The 26038-nt window shown below is 38.1% G+C and overlaps 1 protein-coding gene and 2 pseudogenes across 3 annotated transcripts in view; 2 read left to right on the top strand and 1 right to left on the bottom strand.

Moving 5' to 3' along the window:
• DLGAP1 (DLG associated protein 1) overlaps nt 1-26038 on the bottom strand; it is an 846176-nt gene that overhangs the window by 806286 nt on the left and 13852 nt on the right. The window lies entirely within an intron of this gene.
• On the top strand, nt 2515-3301 carry LOC137776553 (serine/arginine-rich splicing factor 10 pseudogene; annotated as a pseudogene).
• On the top strand, nt 20694-21623 carry LOC137776500 (serine/threonine-protein phosphatase 2A catalytic subunit beta isoform pseudogene; annotated as a pseudogene).

Below are 26038 nucleotides of genomic sequence, written 5' to 3'. Positions count from 1 at the left end.
AAAATCAAGGAACTTGAAGATACATCAATAGGAAATTCTCAAACCAGAATACAGAAAGAAAGACGAGTGTGTGTGTGTGTGTGTGTGTGTGTGTGCGTGCACGTGCGCACATGTGCATGAGGGACGTAACAGGGTATCCAAGAGTGGTGAGACAATATCCAATGGTTTAATACACTATGTAATTGGAATCCCAGAAGGAGAATCCCAGAAGGAAATATCCCAGAAGTAGAATCCCAGAAGGAAATATTAGTTCCCAGGGCAGAACTAATATTGGAGGAAATAATGGTCAAGAATTTTCCAAAATTAAAAATGGACACTAAGGAATATTAGCCATAAAAAAGAATAAAATAATGCCATTTGCAGCAACATGGATGGACTTAAAGATTATCATACTAAGTGAAGTAAGTCAGACAGAGAAAGACAAATATCATATGATATCACTCATATGCAGAATCTAAAAAAAAAATGATACAAATGAACCTATTTACAAAACAGAAACAGACTCACAGACTTGGAAAACAAACTTTTGGTTACCAAAGGAAATGTGGGGGGTGAAGGAGGGATAAATTAGGAGTTTGGGGTTAACATATACACACTATTATATATAAAATAGATAAACAATAAGGACCTACTCTATAGCACAGGAAACTCTACTCAATATTCTGTAATAACCTATATGGGAAAAGAAACTGAAAAAGAATGGATATATGTATACGTATAACTGAATCGCTTTGCCGTACACCTGAAACTAACTCAACAATGTAAATCAACTATACTCCAATATAAAATAATAATTAAATTTTTAAAAAATAATATTCACACACACACAAAAAACCAAGACACTAAGCAAACACAGATCCAAGAAATTCAGAGAACACAGGCAGGATAAAAAGTAAACAAATTCGACTTTAGAAAAAAAAGGAAATCTTGACAGCAGCTATAGAAAAAGGCACATTCTATGCAGAGGAACAAAGATTAAAATTACAGTGGACTTATTGTAGCTAGAAGACAATGCAATGCTGAAAGAGGAAAAAAAAGTCAACCCAAAATTCTACGCCCAGTGAAAATATTTTTCAAAAATGAAAAAGTAAAAACACTCTCATAAAAAGAAAAACTGAGACAATTCATTGTCAGCAGACCTTCCCTACAAATAGTGGTAAGGGAAGTTCTTCGTGCAGAAGGAATATGAGAGGAAACAAATTTGGATCGACACAAATAAATGGTGTTGAAAATGGAATCAGTGAGTATAACATAAAATATTTTTCTTATTTTTAATTGATTGAAAATAAAACTGTCTAAAGTAAAAAAACAGTAGCAACATATTGTATGTTTATAGCATACATAAAAGTAAAATTTATGGGAAAAAAAGCACAAAAGATGGGACAGAGGAATAGAGAATATATTGTTGTAAGAGCCTTGAAAGACCTTACATAACATGTGTGAAGTGATAAAATGACATTTGATGGGCGGCTCTAATTAATTAAAGATGTACAGTGTATTGCAAATCATAGGGCAAACACTAAAACATTAACACAAATGAATAAAGAAGCTAATATCAGATAAAATGAAATTATAAAACATGCTGTTTATTAGACAATATAAAAGAAAAAAGAAGAAACAACAGATGGAACAAATAGAAAGCAGCTTAAAAGATAGTAAAAAATAAAAAATAAGACCCAAATATATGCCGTCTGCAAGAAACACACTTCAAATATAAAGATACAGATAGTTTACAAAGAATTAAAAAATGAACTATGTAAACACTAACCAAAAGAAAACTGAAGTTGCTATATTAATAACAGATAAAGTAGACTTCAGAAAAAGGAATATTATTAGTCATAAAGAGGGACATCGTGGCACGATAAAGGGGTTAATTCTCCAAAAAGACACAACAATCCTAAATGCACATGCACCTTACAATAGAACGTCAAGATACATGAAGCAAAATTGAAAAGAGAAACAGACAAATCCACAATTACAGTTGAAGACTTCACCATTCTTCTCGAAGGGGTAGAACAAGTACAGAGTACATTAGTAAGATCACAGAAGACCTAAACAATGCAATCAACTTATTTGACGTAATTTCTGTTTACATTTACAGAACACCCCTCTGGACAACAGCAGAACACATAATCTTTTCAATTTCACATGAAACATTCACCAACATATACTATATGCTGGCTTATTAAGAAAACTTAAAATTTTGAAATAATAAAAATAATATAAAGTAGGACCTACTGTATAGAACAGGGAACTATACTCAATACCTTGTAATAACCTATGATGGAAAAGAATATGAAAAAGAATACATATGTATTTATCTGTATAATAGAATCACTTTGCTGTATGCTTGAAACTAACACAACATTGTAAATTAACTACACTTCCATAAAAAATAAATAAAATAGGTCGTAGCGCAGCTCTCTGGCTGTGTGTGTCTTGAGGATCCGGCGCCGGAGGTGCAGACGGTTTGCTGAGTCCCTTAGTGTCCCTGCTGAGACTCACGCCGCCGTCATGTCCCCGTACCTGTGTCCCCCCAACACGTCGCTCTTTGTAAGGAACTTGCGGACGATACCAGGTCTGAAGATTTGCGACGTAAATTCGGTCGTTATGGTCCTATAGTTGATGTGTATGTTCCACTTGATTTCTACACTCGCCGTCCAAGAGGATTTGCATATGTTCAATTTGAGGATGTTCGTGATGCAGAAGATGCTTTACATAATTTGGACAGAAAATGGATTTGTGGACGCCAAACTGAAATACATTTGCACAGGGGGATCAAAAGACTCCAAATCAGATGAAGCCAAGGAAGGGAGGAATGTGTATAGTTCTGCACGCTACGATGATTATGACAGATACAGACGTTCTAGAAGCCGAAGTTACTGAAAGAAGGAGATCAAGAAGTCCTTCCTTTGATTACAACTATAGAAGATCTTATAGTCCTAGAAACAGTAGACCGACTGGAAGACCACGGCGTAGCAGAAGCCATTCCGACAATGATAGATTCAAACACCGAAATCAATCTTTTTCAAGATCCAAATCCAATTCAAGATCACGGTCCAAGTCCCAGCCCAAGAAAGAAATGAAGGCTAAATCACGTTCTAGGTCTGCATCTCACACCAAAACTAGAGGCACCTCTAAAACAGATTCCAAAACACATTATACGTCTGGCTCAAGATATGAAAAGGAATCAAGGAAAAAAGAACCACCTAGATCCAAATCTCAGTCAAGATCACAGTCTAGGTCTAGGTCAAAATCTAGATCAAGGTCTTGGACTAGTCCTAAGTCCAGTGGCCACTGATAGTAGAAACCATGATATTTTTAGGCATGTATCATTCATTTACTCCCAGTTTGGTTGACTTAAATTATCAGGAATACAGTGTTGCAATGATGCTTAAAAAACACTTGTCAGTTTTCCCTGTACCAGGCAATGGTTATTATTAAAATGAAATGCTGTTGAGAAGCCACTCTTAAGAGTCCAGTTTGTTTAATGTTATGGGCAGCTACCAATTTGTGGTGTCTCTGTATATTTTTGTAATGATTCTCATTTTTTAATACTTGAGGTATTGGTGAAAAGATGTTGGTTGACCATAATTTGCAACATTGTCTTATTAAAAATAACCTTTCATATCCATATTTGGTAGAACTGTTAACCTAGAAATGTAGCTTGCCAATAAGGTAGAATGATACAAAAGTGAAGTTGTAGCCACCGTAAAACACTGACCGACCAGACACATTTAGGTTCAGGGTGGACCTTTTGGTCTCGTCAAGATGTCTAGACCCACGATGATAATTTTTGGCACAGTGTGGAATAGTTCTTTTGTTAACCCCACTGTCTTGGGAAATGACGTTAACTGGGTTAAGTAGCATCTTCAGGGAGATAGAGTTTTTGATTGAAACACGGAGCCTTCACTTTCCTGGTTTCTGTGAAGATTTGGAACCATACAAACGTTGGAAAAACTTCACCTTAAATTTTGGGCAGGTTGATGATGGCAGAAATAATTTTAAGGGAAGAGAATGCTCTTACGCAGTTACTCTAAACTTTAAGGAGCATTGTTGACCATAATATCGCTTAGTTTTCTTACTGCTGTTAAAAGCAAGTAAAGTGTTTCAAAGTAGGTTTTGTTTGTGTGTGCGCATAGTGTAAAAGGACTGAATTTTGATGCTTAAAGCACTTGGTGTGTGCATTTGTATCAAAATTTGCCCATATGTTTATGAAGGAGGCTTGTTCTTCACACCTCAGTTTATTTAATGTGAGGCAAGTTAAAAGACAATACTCCCATTCTAAGTGATTCTGTGGTGCCATGAGATTTAAAATAATTCTGGAAAAAATTAATTTTAAGAAAGTCACATCTCTTGAGTTTTTGATTATCAGTGTAGTACCTGATGAAAATAATACCCTAACTCTTTATAATTTCTAACATCGCTCTACGAGATCATTTGGGGGCAATAAAAAGTGACTTGACGTGTCCAATCTCATTTCAGAATAAAAGCTGGTATCTTTAAATTTTTTAGATTGCTTGCTTACAGGCATAATAAGTAAAAAGTGTTGTGGGAAAACCATTCCTTTTACAGGATTACTTTTTTCAATTTTGGTTTTAGTAATCTAGGCCTTGCCTGTAAAGAACAAAAGGTGGTTTTAAATACTGTTTGTGGAATGTGTTTAAAGGATTGATTCTAGAACCTTGGTATATTTGATAGTATTTCCAATGTTCATTTCTTTACTGTCTGCAGTTAATGTTCATACTCTGCTATGCAATCATTTATATGCACGTTTCTTTAATTTTTTTAGATTTTCCTGGACGTATAGTTTAAACAACAAAAAGTCTATTTAAAACGGCAGCAGTAGTTTGCAGTTCTAGCAAAGAGGAAAGTTGTGGGGTTAAACTTTGTATTTTCTTTCTTACAGAAGCTTCTAAAAAGGTATTTTTGTATGTTCTTTTTAACCAATAGTGTGTACAACCTTTAAAACATGAATGTTTGGATCAAAACAAGACCCAGCCTATTTTCTGCTTGCTGTAAATTAAGCAAACATGCTATAATAAAAACAAAGTGAAGGAAAAAAATAAGTTAAAAAAAATAAAAAATATATAATGTATCAGTAAAGGACAAAAAATATTAATAATATAAAGTATATCCTCTAAATAACCTATGAGCCAAATAGGAAATGTCAGGGAACATTTTAAATATTTTGAACTGAAAGAAAATGAAAACCCAACATACCAAATTTTGTGGGATGCAGCTAAAGCGATGCTTAGAAGGAAATTTATGGTATTGAAAGGATTATATTAGAAAAATGACTCTGAAGTCAGACCACCAGTATTCAAATATGGGCCCACTTTATACTAAATGTGTATCAGGCAATTCACTTAACTTCTCAGTGGATCAAACTCCTCACCTACAAGATGAAGGGAACTTCCTAGGGGTGTTGTAAGATTAGATGTGATTATGTAGAACTCTTAGCACAATGTCTGGCATAAATTAAGTACTTAATATATATCAGCTAATTTTTTGTTAATTTCTAATAATTAGTAGACATCTTGGTAGAACTGGAGATAAGGATGACAAACAGCCCTTACCCTCAAGAACCTCACAATTTAATGGGGAGACAAACAGATTTATCAAAGTTACCACTCCCAGTATCAAACTGGGACCACAGGGAAATGCCGCTATACCAAAGTGGGGGAATTAAGCAAGCTTCTCAGATATAGGAGACCTCTTATCAAGGTTTAAGGAATTAGTAGTTATCTAAATTAAAGGAGACATTCCAAGGACAGAACGGCTTGAGCAAAGCTGGAAGCTGTGGCATGCAAACTGGGAAGCTGCAGTTCGTTCAGATTATTAGAGCACAGTTTTCCAAAGACAGGTAGGTATGATGGCAGGAAGAAGAGATGCAAAGACCACATTTTATAAGAGTTTATATTTTATCTTGTAACGAGGTGCTGAATGACAAAGTGACACAGCCAGTTTTTGTTACAAGTTTCTGGTTTCACTATACAGGATATTTACTAGGTGTCTGGGGCTGGGGGCAGTACAACGGATCAAGATGGCAACTCTGACAGATACGATACATGATGGTGTCTCATCATGTAATCCAGATGGAACGGACAGAGATATTAAGAATGCTTATCAAGAGTGCCTTGTGGAAAAAAAAAAAAAAAAAGAGTGCCTTGTGAGCGATTCCACATGGAAGTGATAATTAAGACGCATGATTCTGGCTTAAACATCTGGGTGGAGAAACGTATGAATCACCACGGTAGACAATATATTACGCGGAGCAAGACAGGGAGTTTAGCAGTAGGTACGCTGGTTTTGAGGTGCTAATAAGCTTTCCAGAAAGCCACCGTCTAGTCACAGCTCAGCAGTGACATGTGAGGAAGAAAGAAGAATTTGGGTCTTAGTGCAGAGAAGTAACTGACATCTCAGGCACAGGTGATTCTTTCTGAGGGAGAAGAACTTAGTTGTGGACAGAGCCAAAGAGGTGACCCAAGGCTCTGGTACCTACTGAAGACAACCGAGGTGATAAGAGAGAATTATAAGCAGGTATTAAAGATGAAGTGGGAACTTGACCAGGTTATTGATGATGTTTGAGCATTTGGTTCAGAAATGTTCCCTTCAAACTGTAATAATACCTCTTCATAAACAGTGAATTCTGTACAGCACTGGACTAACTTCCTGGGGCTGATGTAGCAAATCATCACACACTTCACGGCTTAAAACAACTGAAATGTATACCGTCACAGTTCTGGAGGCCAGAAGTCTGAAATCAAAGTGTTGAAAGGGCCACATTCCTAGGGAGCTTCTAGGGGAGAATCTATTCCTTCCCTCTTCCAAATTCTAACAGTTGTCAGCACTCCTTGGCTTGTGGCAGCACCTCTGCTCTGTCTTCCCAGTACTTTCTCCTCCTCAGTATCCCTCTCAAAACTCCCTCTGCCTCTTTCTTATGTGATGGCATTTAGGGCCCAGACAGATATCTAGAATACACTCCTCCTCTCAAGATTGTTAACTTAGCCACATCCTTGCATTATAAGGCCATGTTCATTCTTTTGCCATTTTAGGTGTTATTGACAGGTTCTGGAGTTAGAACGTGGACATATCTTTTGGGGGGCCACCACTCAGCTCACTACAAGCACTCCGTCAAAAATATAAAATAATAAGACTCACTGTTAGCAAGGGATTGGGGAAAGGATATTCACACACTATTAACAAAAGTTACATTGGCATGACCTCTTTGGAAAACAATTTGGCAAAGCTAAGGAAAAAAAACAGGCTTGAAAATGTGCATATTGCCTTTAGTAAAACAATTGCAAGTTTAGAACTTTATCCCCAAAAGAGATGTGGTTCATATATTAATGTGCAAGTATGTTCACCACTGTCTTTTTATTATTTGAAAAGAAAACCTGGATCTAGCCTAAAATGCTCAACAATAGGGGCTTAAATAGGATTTAAATTATGTGTGTGTGCGTGTGTGTATGTGTGTGTGTGTGTATATATATATATATATGTGTGTATATATATATATATATAACACACATGCATATATACATATATATATTGAATCAATGACATGTATAGCCATCAAAATTGGTAATATAATTCCATGTTTATAGCATGTAAAAGGATTCGCAATATCCTCAAATAAAAAGTTTTTTAAATGACATGCATGGTATTTTAGTAAATAAAAAGGTACATCTAAAATAATCTCAATGAGTTGATCATACAAATATTAATATTAATAGAATCACTGGGATTTTATCAATTCATTTTATTTATAATTTTGAATTTTTTCTTCAGTGAGCTTACTTATAATATTTTTAAATAACTGAAAAGTGAATTAATGTATCAGACACATATTAACTTTTCTTCAAATATATTTATAACCCTCAAAGTTTCAGACATTTCACTGGTAAATTAGCCATAAATTTTCTTTTGATAGATATCTATCTTTTGATAGATAAAAAAGAAAACTATAAAGTAATATATACAAATGAATTTGGGGATAAAAGCCAAATATCTGTTTGCTAAATAAAGCAAAGTCCAAATGTGAAAGAAACTTGAGCCACTTAAGTAAAAATATTAATACTAGCATTATCTATTTATATAATAAGTGAGAATAAAACGTTTATTCCTAAGTGTAGTAAACATTCACTATTTAAGAAAATACTAGCCTATAGCTGTGAATATACTCTACAAGCCATTTTAAAAAGCCAATTATGTGTATGTATGCTTGGTAAATGAGACTGTGAATGAATTACACGTACAAACTTATACACATAAATTATAAAATTTAATTGTTTCTGGAAGAGGTTCTAATCTTATTAAGCATCATGATTAGTGACGTTATTGCCCACAAAATGCATCTTTCAAGATTTATTTTGATTGATATCTAACTCGTAAAAGAGTGATCTTTTATACACTACTAGGACAGAGTACACTTTATAGCTCAAACCTAAAAAAATATCATGAAATTGCTCTTTTGCTATCATTAAATGTGACCCACCAATTCTTCCAAAACCAGTACATATTCACTTCTATGGGTATTTGCTTCCTCATCTGGAAAATGGATTAATCAAAAAATGTCCTCTTAGAGTTTTTATGGAGAACTTTATGCTAACACATATATATGGAATCTAAGGAAAAAAAAAAAAAAAAAAGGTCATGAAGAACCCAGTGGCAAGATGGGAATAAAGACGCAGACCTACTAGAGAATGGACTTGAGGATATGGGGAGGGGGGGTAAGTTGTGACAAAGTGAGAGAGTGGCATGGACATATATACTCTACCAAACGTAAAATAGATAGCTAGTGGGAAGCAACCGCATAGCACAGGGAGATCAGCTCTGTGCTTTGTGACCACCTAGAGGGGTGGGATAGGGAGGGTGGGAGGGAGGGAGATGCAAGAGGGAAGAGATATGGGAACATATGTATATGTATAACTGATTCACTTTGTTATAAAGCAGAAACTAACACACCATTGTAAAGTAATTATACTGCAATAAAGATGTTAAAAAAAAATGAATAATGAAAGTTGTGCCATGTTCACTGGCAGAACATTTGCATCAATATTAAGGTGAGAAGTAGTTCACAATTCATTTAACTATGACAGTGATTAGGCAGCTATTTTTTTCTAAATTCACTATGACCATCTGTTTGCCTACTAAGTGCAAGGTCTTTCACATCAAGCTACAGGAATGGTTTTCCTAGATCGTACTGTAGGTTGGAACCCTCAGCTTTGTACAACAAAGTGTAGTAAAATGATTCAACTTCGCTCACATCACAAACAATCTAAGAGAAAATTTTCCAAATACATATTTTCTCAACAGAATTTGCTAGAAAACAGGGCAGATGTGCTCATTCATACCGCTGTTTGTTCTGGATGAGAACTCAGTGCTTCCTGAATGAGCTTCAAATACAGAAACTCATCATGGAAAAGCTGCTTCAATTCTGTCGGTTCAGAAGATGCTTTAAAGGTTGCCTATTCCAGAGCAACGTTTACAGACGTCCTGGGAAGGTGACAGACTGCAGGGACCCTGAGGGCAGGGGACAATACGTCAGTGGAGGTGGTCAGAGAAGATCTTATGGCTGCCTGGGGAAGCAGAGGGCAGAGAATTTGAAACCACATGAATTTACGAGGCACTCGGTGAAGGTTGGTGGAGAGTCTTAAAAGGATGCAGTAGGATCCTTGCAGATGGGGAGGGAACCTAGGCAAACTTGTCCTCCTTTCTAATTTTACAGGACTCCAGTTAAACAACTGAGTTGATAACATGCTGCATCCCCTATCTGAGGACCCCAGGTTCCTCATTCCAGTTGAGAGAAAGTGTAAAAGATTAACACACATTTGCTAGAATTCGTCTCTTCTGTTTCTGCTGGTTATGTCATCTTCCCAGTTTCAGCATTAACAACTTTTTAAAATATAAATTTCAATTCATGTACATTTGATATAAAGATAAGAAAAAGTGATCATAGTCACTGGGATAGAGGGACCTTTGTAATGTCAAGGATAAAATCAGTCATTTATCCTGCATTCCCGTAAAATTAGTTTTTCTTTAAAACCATCTGGGGATGCCTTCAAACTGTGACCAAGTATTGAACATACTGTTCTCTGTGGGAATCTGATTTAATTCATGGCATATCTGAAAGTGCAGAGCTATTCATCACAAATTGGGGGAAAGAAAAAGAAGCAGTAGTTTGGCTTAAGTAGTTATTTCTTAGATTGCTTTTATCTTTTTCTCCTTTTTTGGAAGGAAAGTGCAAATACAAGAGACGGTGAAGTTAACTACTGAATTTGCACCTCATTCTTCATTTACTTTTCCAAAACCAATTTATCGGTAGATTTCCCTAGCAGCATGAATCTGACATTTACTGTTACTGTTTATTCTACTGGAAGAAACTGCTTTTAAATCTAAAATACAGTTAGGTCCATCTACCCATTCACTCCAACACGTATGTAATGCCGAGTAGACACCAAACTCTGTGCAAGTGTCTAGGGAAATGAAACACAGCTACATATTCTTCGGTGGGCTAAAAGTTGATTTGCATTCTCTTTACTTTTTCTGCTGTTATTTTTTCAAGCTCAAAACAATTTCAAAACTAGCAGAAGTATTAAGTTAAAAAGAATAAACAAAATAAGTAGTTCCACAAATCACAAGAGAGTTAACAGAAGAGTTCATTTATATTTGAGCAAAATAATATACCGTACAACATTCTTGAAATCCAAGTGTAAAACTGACTGTTTATTTAATATTTGGCCACCAGTACTGAAGGTGGCCACCAAGGACTAACCACACTCACGCTTTTGTTTGGGCCTGATCTCAGCTCAGGCTCCTATTGTCCCACTGCTGAGGTTAAGACGAAGGAGGGTGTCAGCTCTGATTTCCAGGGACCAGCTCCGTGGTCCAGCCTCTACGACAGGATGCACTTGACACAAACAGAATTGAACCTGAGCCAAGGATGCTTACCTGCCTGCTTAAAGACACAAAGTTAGTTCTCTGGAATTTGCTTTTGGGATGCAGAAAATGTTTTCCCTATGTTCTTCAGCCCCAAATGCCTTTTCACTCATACAATCAAACACGTATTGAACATCTGCTACAGGCTAGGCACTATGCCAGGTGCTGATGGCATTGCAGTGACCAGGATAGACATGACCACTGCCTTCCTGAAATCTAAACCACAGGAAACACCTACTCCTTACCTCCCTCCATCTGCAAACCCCTAACACCTCCATATTATTATCATTCGATAGTTATTTCCACAAAGCCATTACTTCATAATGATTTCATAGTTATTTCTATTAAGTTTGTTTTGCGGGTTTTCTCTAGTGAATTTGGTTATGCCCGTCTTTTCTCTCTAACATGATAGTAAATTCCTTGAGGGCAGAAACTGGACATCACAGGAATTTGTACGACTTCCTCAAACACCCAATTGCCCAGTGGTTCACCTTGACCCAGCATTTTTCCTGCAAAATGGGTAAGATCGTATTCACTTCCGGGGAAACGGAATAGCAAAAGGAAATCACAGCACCCAGAACCCGATGAAGCATAGATAAGATCCAGGTTCTCAAAGGAGCAGGGTGCCTGGATGATGGTTGTGTTGGTCACGGGACAACACAACTGACACTCTACGTGCACACAAACTGCTGAGCCTTTCTGGTCCCCCAACTACCCTAACTCCATCTCCACACCCCCAATACAAGTAGGACAGCAGGATGGCCGGATTTGAGGCCACTGTAGGAGAAGACGTCTTCCACTTCAAAGTCTCGCCCCAAGTGGTCTTGATAAGGCATTTGAAAGTCCCGTCCTACTCATGCCTTTGAGCTAGGGTCCAGAAAGCCTCTTTTTACATATAAGTGCTGGCTGTGATTGCTTCTGCTTTTGAATTCTTATACTACTTTCTGCCATTCTCTCAGACCAAGGAACAGACTGATTTATTTAAAAGACCCATCTTAAGGGGAAAAGGGGAGGGATACATTAGGGATATGGGATTAACAGATACACACCACTACATATACAATAGATAAAAACAAGGACCTACTGTATAGCACAGGAACTATATTCAATATCTTATAATAACCTATCATGGAAAAGAATCTGAAAAAGATTATATATATATATAAAACTGAACCACTTCGCTGTACATCTGCAACTAATACAGTATTGTAAATCAACTATAGTTCAACGAAAAAAGGTTTCAAAAATTAAAAGACCTGTCTTGTTCAGAAAAGGTTTAAAGAGGATGAAATATGTATCATATTGATAAAGAAGTAGAGACCAGAGATGAAGAATGTTGGGACGTGGACAGATATCTCATATTTGCACCCTCTCCCTACTGGTTCTACAAGCTACTTCCTGGGTGACCGTGGACCATTACATGCCTCAGTTTCCATATCTATAAGGTGGGGATAATAACGTTACTGCATCAGTGACTCACTGTAAGAATTAAATGATAATACACATCACACACAGAGCAAACTATCATCTTCCTAGGACAAAATAAGAGCTCAGTAAATTTTCTAGGTATTAATAAATTGCTATGTTTTCCTCTTACATATGCATTATCTCCTCAATTAGATCTGAAATCATGCAAAACCAACAAAATGTGATGGGGTACTTTCAAGAATACCGAGTAGCAGTAATCAGAAGGGAAATATAATGAGAAAGGAAAGATATTAGATTAAATGAGAAGCATACAAAATGTATTTGGTTAAGAAGATCATTTGTTGAGAAATGATTATGAGATGATTAATGTTATTATAGATTATAGAACTATCACTACAGATTTTGAGTTACTGGAAATAGAATGCCTTAATGTAGTGGATTTGGGAAATTGTGGTTTGGTGTTATACCTGAAGATGCAGGAAAACTAGGAAGGGAAAGTTTCAGAGTTTTTATAATCTTGTAAACATAAGAACAAGGTGAGCCATAGACACAGTCGGAGACTAATTAACCAAATGGAGCAGAGACGGCTTTCCCAGGCTCGGGATACCATATGGAGCAAAGCCACATGCAGAGGAAGCAAAGAATAAATGGGGACAGAGCAACAAGCAGATGGGTTAGGTCCACCTTGGGTGAAGGTTGGTGGTGGAGTTGGGAAGGGAGTTATGCAATCAACAAAGGACAGAACCCCAAGGGACACCCTTGGCTATACTCAACTTGTCAACTCCGAACCTTCTGGAATCCTGCAGACCTGCCAACAAAAGTAAGATAGGTGTTTGGGAATCCACATCACCTCAGCTTTTCTGCTAGGCCTCAAGATGCAATGAAGGCAGCTAGGATTAGGAGAGCTTATTCTTTCGGCGGCTTTTGTCAGTTGGATGGCTTCTGGCAATTTTCACATCTTGAAATTTGGATCATGTCTCTTGCTGCCACCAAAGGGTGAGACCCAACCTAAAGAGAGTAGGAGGGGTGGGTGGGAATCCAGCATGCCTATGCCTGTTCAATCCAACTTCAGATAGAAAAACCATCTGCTGCTTGGGTCCACTGCTTTAGAAACTCTAGGACGGTCACAGGTTAAACGCTGAGCTCCGAGCGGATCCTAAAATAAACTTGGTCTCCTAACTCTGTCCCTTCTGATTCTTGCTAGGTAACCATCCCAAGTCCTTAAGGCGACAGTAACACCTGAAGTGACCCCATTGTGTCCATGCTCAATGTCTTATTACAAAATAACTTCACAATACAAAGAGGATCTTTTCTGTCAAACAGGAATATAAACTGTGCAGATCTGTGATCATAGAGGGAGACATTTATTAAAACTCATTTAACTTTGGGCATTTATTGGATCTTTATCAAAAGATGTTCCACTTCTCTGAGTTTGATCATCTATCTTTGGTAACAAGTTATTATAGCAAAACTGCTCTTACTTAATCAGTAGAGGGTAGAAATGGGTACCAGGGATTCCATAATTTTACCATCATATTAAAACAGGAAGTTGGTGCTACCTGATCAGATCCCACTGGGGTAGAAAACAGTCTATAACATGAACCAAGAGATCCTGTGTCACATCACTGGGGTCATCAAATGTCACATAATAAGCACAGGCAGGACACTTTTCAACCAAGGATCTAAGAGGGTTTTTAAAAAATTAAACTGTGAAAATCTGAAAACAGCCCAAAGAGTTACAGTGTTATTACTTCTGCAAACCTTGCAATGTAATCTATTTAGGTCAGTATATGATTTCATCCTGAGTCATTTACATATATATAAATGTTAATGTGTATATATATATATATATATATATATATATATATATATATATATATATAAATCCCACCTTACTATATTCTCTTCCAGGATGAGTTAAAACATCAGGATAAAATGAATAACTATGAATAAATTGAACTTCACTTAATTAATTCAAGACTATCATTAAATATTAACAAACATGAAAGTGTGATTGCTGAATATATCAACAGCCATCACGCTAAATGTGCGAAAGTATCTCTCTTCTCGCATTTTAGACTTTCTTCATGTGACTGTGTTGTAAGTTTTTCTTAGTCATTTTGCCTAAAGTGAGTATTTATAAAATGCCTTATTTTGACATCCCCTTGCAATATTGTCCATTTATTTCTAACAGAAAAATATTAGACCCCAAATCACAATAAAAATCACCTTTGAATGCTAATATCCACCCACCAGATTGGCAAAAATTAAGAAGGCTGGTGACACTAAGTGTTGGCAAGGACTTAGAACACTGGGGACTCTGAGATGCCACTGCTGGGAGTCCCAAGTGGCACAGCCACTTTGCAAAACAGCTGGGCATCATCTGGAAAAGGTGGGACACTGCCCAGCCCAGCCTTTCCCAGAGATTTATCACGAGACATGCCTAAGAATGTCTGGGGCAGCCTGGTTGGTGACAGCAAAAACAAACAAACAAAAGCGACTGTCAAATAAACCAAATACACAAAAATGAGACAAGAGATGAATGAACTGTGCATAACTGGAGCTTGCACATCACTGCAATAGATTGACCATGTCCGTCAGCATGGCCGGATCTTCAAAGCATACCGCTGGATAGAAAAAGCAAGGTGCAGAAGAATACGAACACTTTGCTGCCATTTTGATCAAGTTCAAAAGCAAGCACAATTTTTAAGAAATAGATTTTTACCAATAATGCATATAATGGTCAAAGAATAAAGAACAGAGAACGACAGAGAGGAAAGCTCCACAGAGTAGTTCACGGTGGAGGATGGAGGATGGGGACCGAATGTAGGAAGCCGAGGGCATGGGGAGCATCTCATGGCTGGTGATGAGGTTCTTCCTGTACGTGGATGCCATGTTTGTGGGATGTGTTACGCTGCTATGTTTCATATTATAAATAGACATTTAACAATTAAAATATTTTTTAAATGCACCACTTTAAACCCAAATATTTCCTTTAAGGCTACGCATTTTATACCTGAAGAGCAATATTCACTTCTCCCAAATTAAGAGTTCTGGTTTCCATTTCTGAAAGAGTCACTCATTGTTCTGTGACCTTGGACATGTCACTTAATCTCTCTGAGGATCTTCTTCTTTCAACCTGAAAATACAGGTCGTAAGTAACAATCTCTTAGGGCTTTTCTACAGAATATTCTTACAATTGTATAAATCTCCAAGCCTTCTACCTTAGGCAGTGTCCAGTCTACCTGAATTTAATTCTTGAAAACAAACCCGCAAGAAGTTAAATGTACAAGCGTCCACATGTGTCTTTTCTAAACACTCACTTATTTAACTAAACACAATGTTAATTTCCTCTCCATTCCTGAGTTCTGCCACCCTAGGATTTAAATTTCCCTCTGGGAATTTAGCAGAGCCAGATGGAGAATTTTTTCTCCTACAGTTCAAGCTAAGATTTGACTTGAAAAATCAAAGTGGCGTGCAGCTTTACACAACGGAAATAATACCAACCGTCTATTAGAAGTCAACTCCTAATCTTGGCTTCAACATTTACCAGTTAGATGACTGTGGTTAAGTCACTTAACTTCTCTAGACCTCAATTTATTCATCTGTAGTAAAGCACCAGAAGTGGATCAAAGCTCTCTGGAAACATTTTCTGTTCCAGCATAGTATAATTCTACCTAATTTAAGTTTCCTCTTGGGAACAACTTTTTGACCTAATAATCAACTGTTAACAAAAAGTATTCAAATAGCTTGTAGAAATCAGGTACCAAACCCAAACTTCTGAAAACCACTAAGTTCCACCAGGAATACCTTGTTTTTGAAGGGGTTAAAGGAAAATGGGTACATAGACTGATTGAGACACGTACAAAAATTATCATATTCATTTATTAATCTGATTTTTATAAATAAACTAGACATTATTCTAACCACTGTAAATAGAGCAGCCCTCACAGACCTTCCTTCCCTGTCACAACCAAGTAAGTACCTATTCTGAAAGATTCCCGGTGAGCCAAGGGCAAGGATACTCTATCTCTTTGACCATTTAGTCTATAATCACAACAGAACCTGAAAGCATCTTATCTGTTAGAGATCTGGCGACACAAACCCCTACACCCATCTACTTGACTCACCTATTCCTTCTCCAGACATTTCTAGTATATGCTAGTATCAACGTCTGGTTGGGCTCTAGAAAGAGAGCTCTGCTAAAGAAACAAACAAACAAAGTCAATGATCCTTTGCTGCATATAATAATAAATAAAATTAAGCTCTTTAGTTTATGTCCCAAAACTTCTCTACAATGTATATCTTGCCACACGCCTTTCATTCCAACCATCACAAATTATTCACCACTATCTAATCACGTTTACCCATTTTGTTTCCTCACCCAGCCCTAGAACTTGAGCCTGGCTATGAGACGTCTCTTACAGAGCCCAACCCCAAAGGTATCTCTTCCATCATCTTCTCCATCCTATTTTCTATTTTAGGAATTAAAGCAGGTGCCTTCCCCCCAAAGCATCATGTCCGTATACAACAGCATTTTCCTCTGCTGCTTTATGTCACAGACACTCATCTACACACGTCTCTCCAACAAGTGTGTTATGCCCTGTCTGAATTCTTGACCCACAGAATCTGTAAGCGTGATAAAATGGTTATTTTGTATCACTAAGTTTTGTAGTGAGTGATTGGCTAAGCAAGAAAAGATAACAGTCATGCTAACTCTTCCTCTCTCTCACTTTGTTTTTTGAGCTATAATCTGGTTTTTGAACTTTTTCCCCAAACCCTCATTTTTCCTGAATCTGTCCAGATTATAGAAACAGTCTGCACATCACTCTCATACCACTGGGCCTCCATCACCCAGTTCACCCACCCTGGGACCCACATGCTTTCCATTTGTTCCAACAGCATCGTCTGGTGTTCCCAATTCTCCACTTATCTGGGGGATGAATGCTTCTTCTGTTGGTCCTGCAAGAAGTCAGTTCTTCTCAACCAGCTCATGAAGAGACCAGCATGGCGACAAAGTCTTACACTATGTTGTAGTAAGTACACGTAAGATACTGTTGGAACCAGAGGAAGTGGTGTGTAAAACTTCCCGGGAAGCTGTGGGAGGGAAACTTGAGCCATCCTGAGCAATGCTTAGATGTCTGCCAGGCAGAAAAGTAAGTAACGGCATACCAAGATGAGGAAACCACAGAGGCAACACAGAGACAGAAACGTGATAAGAGATAACATGATTTGAGGAATTACACATAAGGCAGCCTGAAGCATACAACTACGTACGTGAGGTAGAGGATTGAGAGTTAAGACTGAGACACTATGGTGAACTGAATGGAGGTTTCTCAAAAAACTAAAAATAGAGCCACCATATGACCCAGCAATCCCACTCCTGGGTATGTATCTGAAAAAACCAAAAACACTAATTCAAGAAGATACATTCACCTCAATGTTCACTGCAGCACTATTTACAATTGCCAAGACATGGAAACAAGCTAAATGTCCATCGACAGAAGACTGGATAAAGAAGATGTAGGGGTGTGTGTGTGTGTATATATATATATATATATATATATGATGGAATATGACTCAGCCATAAAAAAGAATAAAATTCTGCATTTGCAACAACATGGATGGACTTGGAAGGCATTATGCTAAGTGAAATAAGTCAGACAGAGAAAGACAAATACTGTATGATATCACTTATATGTTGAATCTAAAAAAGTCAACAAAATAGTGAATATAACAAAAAAGAAGCAGACTCACAGATAAGGAGAACAAACTAGTGGTTACCAGTGGGGAGATGGGGGGAGGGGCAATATAGGGGTGGGGGAGGGAAGGCACAAACTACTGGGTGTAAGATGGGCTCAAGGATGTATTGTACAACACGGGGAATACAGCCAATATTTTGTAATAACTGTAGATAGAAAATAACCTTAAAATTGTACAAAAATTACAAATTAAAGAGTTAAGGCTGGGAAAGTATACCTGACCAGGTCATAAGAGACCTTAAATGCCATACTGCAGAGTTGAACTTCATCTAATAGGTCATGAGGGCAAGACATCAAATGAATTAATTTGGAAATTCAGCTAAAAGAAACATTTCAAAATGATTTATCTAATATAACTTCAGAGGATTGTTTGGAGGAGGGTGAATGGGAAAACAGAATGAGCAGGAAAGGAGGCTCTTGGATTAGCAAAGAAAAATAGACGGTGACGAGACCAGGTAGGCTGGAGGTTGCTGACTTGTGGAAGGGAAGTTGATTTGTGAGAATAATAGGTCGGCAGTTAGAGAATAACAGAGAATAAAGGTGGGCGGTTAGTAAAATTTACGAGTGGATGTGAAGAAGTCAAAATAGAAGCCACTTCTCTTTTCACTCACCTGAAAGCTACCTCAGAAATCGCCCAGGTTTCGGACTTGAGCAGTAACTAGGAAGATAATGTACATGCAACAAAAAATACAGTCACATAAAAACACTGACATAAACTTCAGAATAATGGACATGTATTCTTGTAAAATGAAAAGGGAAGGACTAGGGGTCTGGAAAGATAACTCCCACAATCCCAGAAAACAACGGACAAGGTAGAAGAGAAGTTCCCAAGTCGATAAAGTTCAAATGGTCACAAGAGAGGTCACGGCAGTCAGTCATCTCTCAATCCCCACATCAAAGGAGGGAGGGCACTGATGGAAAATCACCATGATTCAGCTGCATCCATCACTGAACTCTGAAAAGAGTTTGGGTATTTGAATGCAATCGCTCCAGATGTTCTACGAATTCATAACTCTTTAATCACAGTCATAATATCACTCAATAAAAATGTCATTCTGGAGCGATGAAAGCTAGCTGCTTCAATTCTGAAGTCTTTGTTTCACTTCCCTCTCCCAAAACATGAAAAGATTAAACTTGCACCCAGAGCCTGGATAGCGGCAGGTCACAGAGACAGGAATTACAACCAGGAAAGTTGCGGACAGGCTTGGAATGCAGAAGAGCTGGGAGGGGCTCATGGGCTCAGAGCCAAGTAGATGGACACACAGACACACACAGCTAGGTGGTTAGAAACCAGCAAACTCCAGGAAAGGTGGCCAGAACAAGCAGCCCAGAAGCTCAAAACATGCACGATGACTTTGGGAGCAAGGAGAAAGTCAGAAGCTCAGAGAAACATTTCTAGCAGTAGGCAAGGGTGGAAAGCTCCCAGGGAAGTGGTCTGGAAAGCAGGCAAACATGGCCAAGTTAGGAAAACTCGAGCAACAATCCCTTGTTTCAAGCAGTGATGTTTTATGTTTCTCCCTCCATGAAAAGTACCAATTCCCAAGCGTGATTGCCTGGGAACTCTCGGCAGAGACATACAAACGTAAGTATTTGGCTGGAGGTAGGAACCTAAAGGCCAATCATTCTGAAATTTTAATGTGCGTGATAATCACCTGGAGAGCTTGTTAAAATGTGACTTCTGAGCCCTACCTCCAGAATTTCTGATTCAGTAAGTCCGAGTTGGGCCCAAGTATTTGCATCTCTGACAAGTTCCCAGATGATGTGGTGCTGCTGGTCCAGAGACCATACTTTGAGAACCAGTGCCATGGGTCCTCAGTTCTCATCCTTAGACGTGCCCTAGAATCATTTGGCAAGCTTTGTAAATGCTCACACCTGAACCCACCCTAGAGGTGAAGATGAGGTGATCTAGGACACAGCCTGAGATCGGTATGTTTCCAAAGTTCCCTAGATGTTTCCAATGCCTACCCGAGGTTGAGAATTACTGCTACGTGGGGATATAAAGTTAAATGATGACAAACTAGTTCTGTTTGGGGTATCTTTCTGAAAGGAAGCTGGCTTCTCTCTTTAAACCTAGGGGCTTAAACTCTTTTTCTTTCATTAACATATTTTTTAAAATTTTACTGGAATATAGTTGATTTACAATGTTGTGTTCATTTCAGGCATACAGGAAAGTGATTTAGTTATGCATATATTCATTCTTTTTTCAGATTCTTTTCCCATATAGGTTATTACAGAATATTGGGTAGAGTTCCCTGTGCTATACAGTAGGTCCTTTTTAGTTATCTATTTCATATTTAGTAGTGTGTGTATGTTACTCCCAAGCTCCTAATTTATCCCTCCCCACCATGTTTCCCCTTTGGTAACTGTAAGTTTGTTTTAGAAATCTGTGACTCTGTTTCTGTTTTGTAAATAAGTTCATTTATATCATTTTTTAAAAAATTAGATTCCACATATGACTGATATGTGGGAGCTGGGAGCTGGGATCTGGTGGCGGTGGTGGCGCCGGGTGAAGGGACCGGCGCCCTGGGCAGGGGCAGTGGGGGAGGGACTCGGGCCACCATGGACGACAAGGCATTCACCAAGGAGCTGGACCAATGGGTCGAGCAGCTGAACGAGTGTAAACAACTTACCGAGAACCAGGTGCGGACCCTGTGCAAAAAGGCTAAGGAAATTTTAACAAAAGAATCAAATGTGCAAGAGGTCCGTTGTCCTGTTACCATCTGTCAAGATGTGCATGGTCAATTCCATGATCTTATGGAACTCTTTAAAATTGGTGGGAGATCACCAGATACAAACTATCTATTCATGGGTGACTATGTAGACAGAGGTTATTATTCTGTGGAGACTGTGACTCTTCATGTGGCATTAAAGGTGCGTTATCCAGAACATATTACAAGATTGAGAGGAAACCACGAAAGCCAACAAGTTACCCAAGTATATGGCTTTTATGATGAATGTCTGCGAAAGTATGGAAATGCCGATGTTTGGAAATATTTTACAGATCTGTTTGATTATCTGCCACTTACAGCTTTAGTAGATGGACAGATATTCTGCCTCCACGGTGGCCTCTCCCCATCCATAGATACACTGGATCATATAAGAGCCCTGGATCGTTTACAAGAAGTTCCACATGAGGGCCCAATGTGTGATCTGTTATGGTCAGATCCAGATGATCATGGTGGGTGGGGTATTTCACCACTCGGGGCTGGCTACACATTTGGACAAGATATTTCTGAAACATTTAACCATGCCAATGGTCTCACACTGGTTTCTCATGCTCACCAACTTGTGACGGAGGGATACAATTGGTGTCACGATCGGAATGTGGTTACCATTTTCAGTGCACCCAATTACTGTTATCGTTGTGGGAACCAGGCTGCTATCATGGGATTAGATGACACTTTGAAATATTCCTTCCTTCAGTTTGACCCAGCACCTCGTCATGGAGAGCCTCATGTGATCCACAGCACCCCAGACTACTTTCTGTAAATTCCTCTTGGGAAACCTGCCTTTGTATATGGAAGTATACCTGGCTTAAAAAAAAAAAAAAAAAAAAAAAATATATATATATATATATATATATACATATATATATATAAAGCAACAGTAATCTATGTGTTTCTGTAACAAATTGGGATCAGTCTTGGCATTAAACCACATCATGGACCAAACTGTGCCATACTAATGATGAGCATTTAGCACAACTTGAGACTGAAATTAGTTCAACACTATGTTCTAGATCGGTCGGTCTTAACAGTTTGTCTGCTGTATTTGTAGGAACCATTTTCCTTGGGACTGTTCAAGCAAAAAAGGTAACTAACTCCATCTATTTTTGCACTTACTTGGAAATTTTAGTTAGAGTGTTTAACTGACATGGATTAATAGGGTTGGATTTTTATTTTTAAGAAAAATTTACAAGCTAACTTCCACTTAATTCATTACCGTTTATTTTATTGAAATGTATAATTAACTGAAAAACAGATTCTTAGGAGTACGTTGTCATAACATTTAAAGAGATTTCCCTTCATTTAAACTAAATTACTATTTTATGTTGATTTGCATATTTCTGTATATTTGTCATGACAGTGCTTGCATTCTATTTGGTGTACTGAGCAAATAAACTTTCCATTTTAAACAAAAATAAAGGCGAGGGGGGGCTTCCCTGGTGGCGCAGTGGTTAAGAATCCGCCTACCAATGCAGGGGACAGAGGTTCGAGCCCTGGTCCGGGAAGATCCCACATGCCACGGAGCAACTAAGCCCGTGTGCCACAACTACTGAGCCTGCGCTCTAGAGCCCGCAAGCCACAACTACTGAGCCCACGTACCACAACTACTGAAGCCCGTGCTCTGCAACAAGAGAAGCCACCACAATGAGAAGCCTGCACACAGCAAAGAAGAGTAGCCCCCGCTTGCCGCAACTAGAGAAAGCCTGCACACAGCAACAAAGACCCAACGCAGCCTAAAATAAATAAATTTTTTTAAAAAATGACTGACATGTGGTATAAACATGCAATGGAATATTACTCAGCCATAAAAAAATTTTTTAAAAAGAACTAAATAATGCCATTTGCGGCAACATAGATGGACCTAGTAAGTCAGACAGAGAAAGACAAATATCCTATGGGCTTAAACTCTTCATGGGGTCCAATAATGGTTATGTTTAACTAAAGCACTTACAGCTCCTGCTCAACCAAAATCCTATTTATGCCAATAAAGTGTTTAGGTAACATCATCAAAAATTTATAAACCATCATAGAAGGCTCAATTTATCTTTCGGAAACAAAGGAGAAATCACTAACAATGGAAGGAAGACTTTGGTTTTCTCCATCCACACTGCCAGGACTTAGAAGAAAAACAAGTTTTCCAAAACAACAATAAAGCAGCCAAGAGGAAAATCCAATAAAATTGCCAAGGAATGACAGTGCTCTAAGAACAGATGGACTGGTTCCTTTCTGAAATTTTATGAAGAATATCGATGAACTGAAACATTGACAAATGTTTATTTAATGCCACCTTATAGGGAAAGCAATCAAATCTCTTGGAACATTCTAGCCAAGCGAGATGCTTGAATGCAAGGATAATGTTTTCAACCTCTTTCTCATTTTTCAGAATTACTGAATAATTGATCAGTTAACAATAACTAATGGAACAAATCATGCTGTATGATCTTGGTTTTGTTTATCAATTTTGTGTCAGGTGTGAAGTAAATAATGGTTCAAAGATGGCTCATTATTATAAAAAAAAATGTTAAGTCATTGAGAACTTCATTCACAATCATTCTTTGGATAAATATTTATTAGGAAGCAATATTTATTTATTAAGAATCTCTATGCTAACCAGGATGCTGGGAAGAGAATATGGTGATAAGTTGAACTACTTTGCAAATGGTGGGAAAGAGTGGCATTAATGAGAAAACAAAACAAAACAAAACAGTCATGTGCAAAACGAGTTGGGAGGAGGGAGCGAGCAAAATTCCAGGCAGATGGAATAAAATATCTTAGAAAAGATTAGTTATCCTTCCATTTTACACCTAAACATATATGACTGTGTGAGGTAGACTACTCAATTTCAATGATATAATTTCTAATAAAACGTTTTGACTCATGTGCACTCCATACATGTGTATACAAGTTAATTTTAAGAACGTGTCTAATATCAAAAAAATTGAATTTCAATTTCAACGTAGGACACTCATAGATTGAAAACTTGCCAAGCCTTTGGCCATATATTTCCTGTCTTCAAGAAATTAATGTATTACTATTAGTACATTACTTTTACTAGTACCTTTCTAGAACTTTCACTAAGTTTATGCCCTAGGCAATTCAACACTCAAATTTATTTTACATAAGGAACGTAAAGCAATCCCAAACAAAAGCATCAGAAATAATACATGTAGAAACACGCAAAGAAAGATGGAAGACATTGCACTTATAAAATGCATTTGTTTTCTGTGACACTATGGCAGCAGGGACTTTATAAAGGGTGCTCACTGTTCTACCAGTTTGACATATATCCATCTTCATTTCAGCTTCTGATAACTTACATGAGCCAAACATCCCGTACCAATATTTATTTGAGATAGAGATGCTTATACAGTCAACCTGCCTTTTTCTTAAAATATTAAAGTTAAAAAACAACTATAGCAGCATGCTAGTATTTTATAGGCCACTTGAATTACCTTGCACTTGAGTTAAGGATACAACAGTGTTGATTTGTCAATGTCTGTTTAAACAGATTGAAGTGTTTAATTCCATCAGGCTCAATCGCAAAGAATCCCAACAGCCAATGAGCACTTTTCTGCTGGGATTTCTTAGGAGGACAATCTAACATCTTTTTTTTCCCACTTGCCATTAAAGTCCTTATCTGAATGTTGCCAAAGGTGTGTCAGGTTCGTTCACTGTGTTCCCTAAATTCTGTCTTTATTGCCGATGTCACCTGTGTGTGTGCTGCTTTGTCTTGGAGGGATGCTCTAAATGTCCTTTCCAATAGATTACTCGATGGGAAGCGGAAGCTAGGGGTAGGACAGGAGTAAAGACGCAGACTTAGAGAATGGACTTGAGGACACGGGGAGAGGGAAGGGTAAGCTGGGACAAAGTGAGAGAGTGGCATGGACATATATACACTACCAAACATAAAATAGATAGCTAGTGGGAAGCAGCCACATAGCACAGGGAGATCAGCTCGGTGCTTTGTGACCACCTAGAGAGGTGGGATAGGGAGGATGGGAGGGAGACGTAAGAGGGAGGAGATATGGGGATATATGTATACGTATAGCTGATTCACTTCGTTATAAAGCAGAAACTAACACACCATTGTAAAGCAATTATACTCCAATAAAGATGTTAAAAAATAAAAAAAAAAAGAAGCTAACATTTCTCCTACAGCTGACAGATCCTTTCCTGGAAAGAAGGAACTGACTTTCTTCGGAGCAAGCAGATGGTCCCACCCCCAGAAGATTCCGCAGAGACTCACCTCTGTCACACAAAATTTCTCTGACAAGTGGGAAGAGGCAGGTGGAAAGTGGAAGGTGAGCCAAACACAAGGTATTGAGGCCCTTGGTTCCTGGTGCCATTGAAACACCTACGTCCTGAAAGAACCCATCAGAGCAGGCCCCAGTCAGCAGCAAGGTAAAACTCATAAAAAGGATATGTGGAGATTCCCTCATATAACAGACATTACAGAACAAAAAGCTTTACCTTCAGACTACAGGGTTATGATTTTAGCAGAAATATTTCTATTTCCATCAAGTTCTCCACAAATGAGATGAGTGGAAACAGAAGGAAGGAATTCAAGAAAAATAAAACAAGGGTCACTTCAAGAAATTTCCAAAGAACCACCTCCTGGGCCAGCTACGCTGTCAAGTGAAACAATTGAAAACAAGAGGGTATATCTTGTAGGCAGCTGGAGACACATTTCTGAGAGTTATCAGTTTCACAGTATGGCCACTTACTTGATTCCCATTTCACTCCATACTTCTTGGATGCCAACCAAATGCCAGGCACTGGGTTAGGCACCAGAGGGGTACAGAGGCTGGTGCTAACAGAACTCGGTTCTATGATCAGCTCTACCCGTGAGAGTTCTGCAGTCTGAGAATATATTCTCTAAAGCATGATATCACTTTCTATTTAGGGGCAGCATAATACACTTAGTGCATAGAAAGCATTCAGTAAGATATATAATAACTATGATTATTACTAGCAGTATTATTACAGGGATATGTTCTTAAGAAGCATGCCCTATGTTGTTACAGTGCATAATCTAGCAGGAGATTAAAAACCACAAGCAGCTACAATGCAATATGGTAGATACTATATCTGAAAAGTATACAGACTGCTGTTAAGACAGAAAGGATAAAAGAACTACATAGCAGTGAACATCACCCCACACCTCTCCAAGAGCCTTGC

Source organism: Eschrichtius robustus, chromosome 14 (assembly GCF_028021215.1).
Source record: "Eschrichtius robustus isolate mEscRob2 chromosome 14, mEscRob2.pri, whole genome shotgun sequence".
In the NCBI taxonomy this organism is placed as follows: domain Eukaryota; kingdom Metazoa; phylum Chordata; class Mammalia; order Artiodactyla; family Eschrichtiidae; genus Eschrichtius; species Eschrichtius robustus.
Note: the sequence above shows the minus strand (reverse complement) of the source record. Positions and strands in the feature narration are given on the sequence as shown.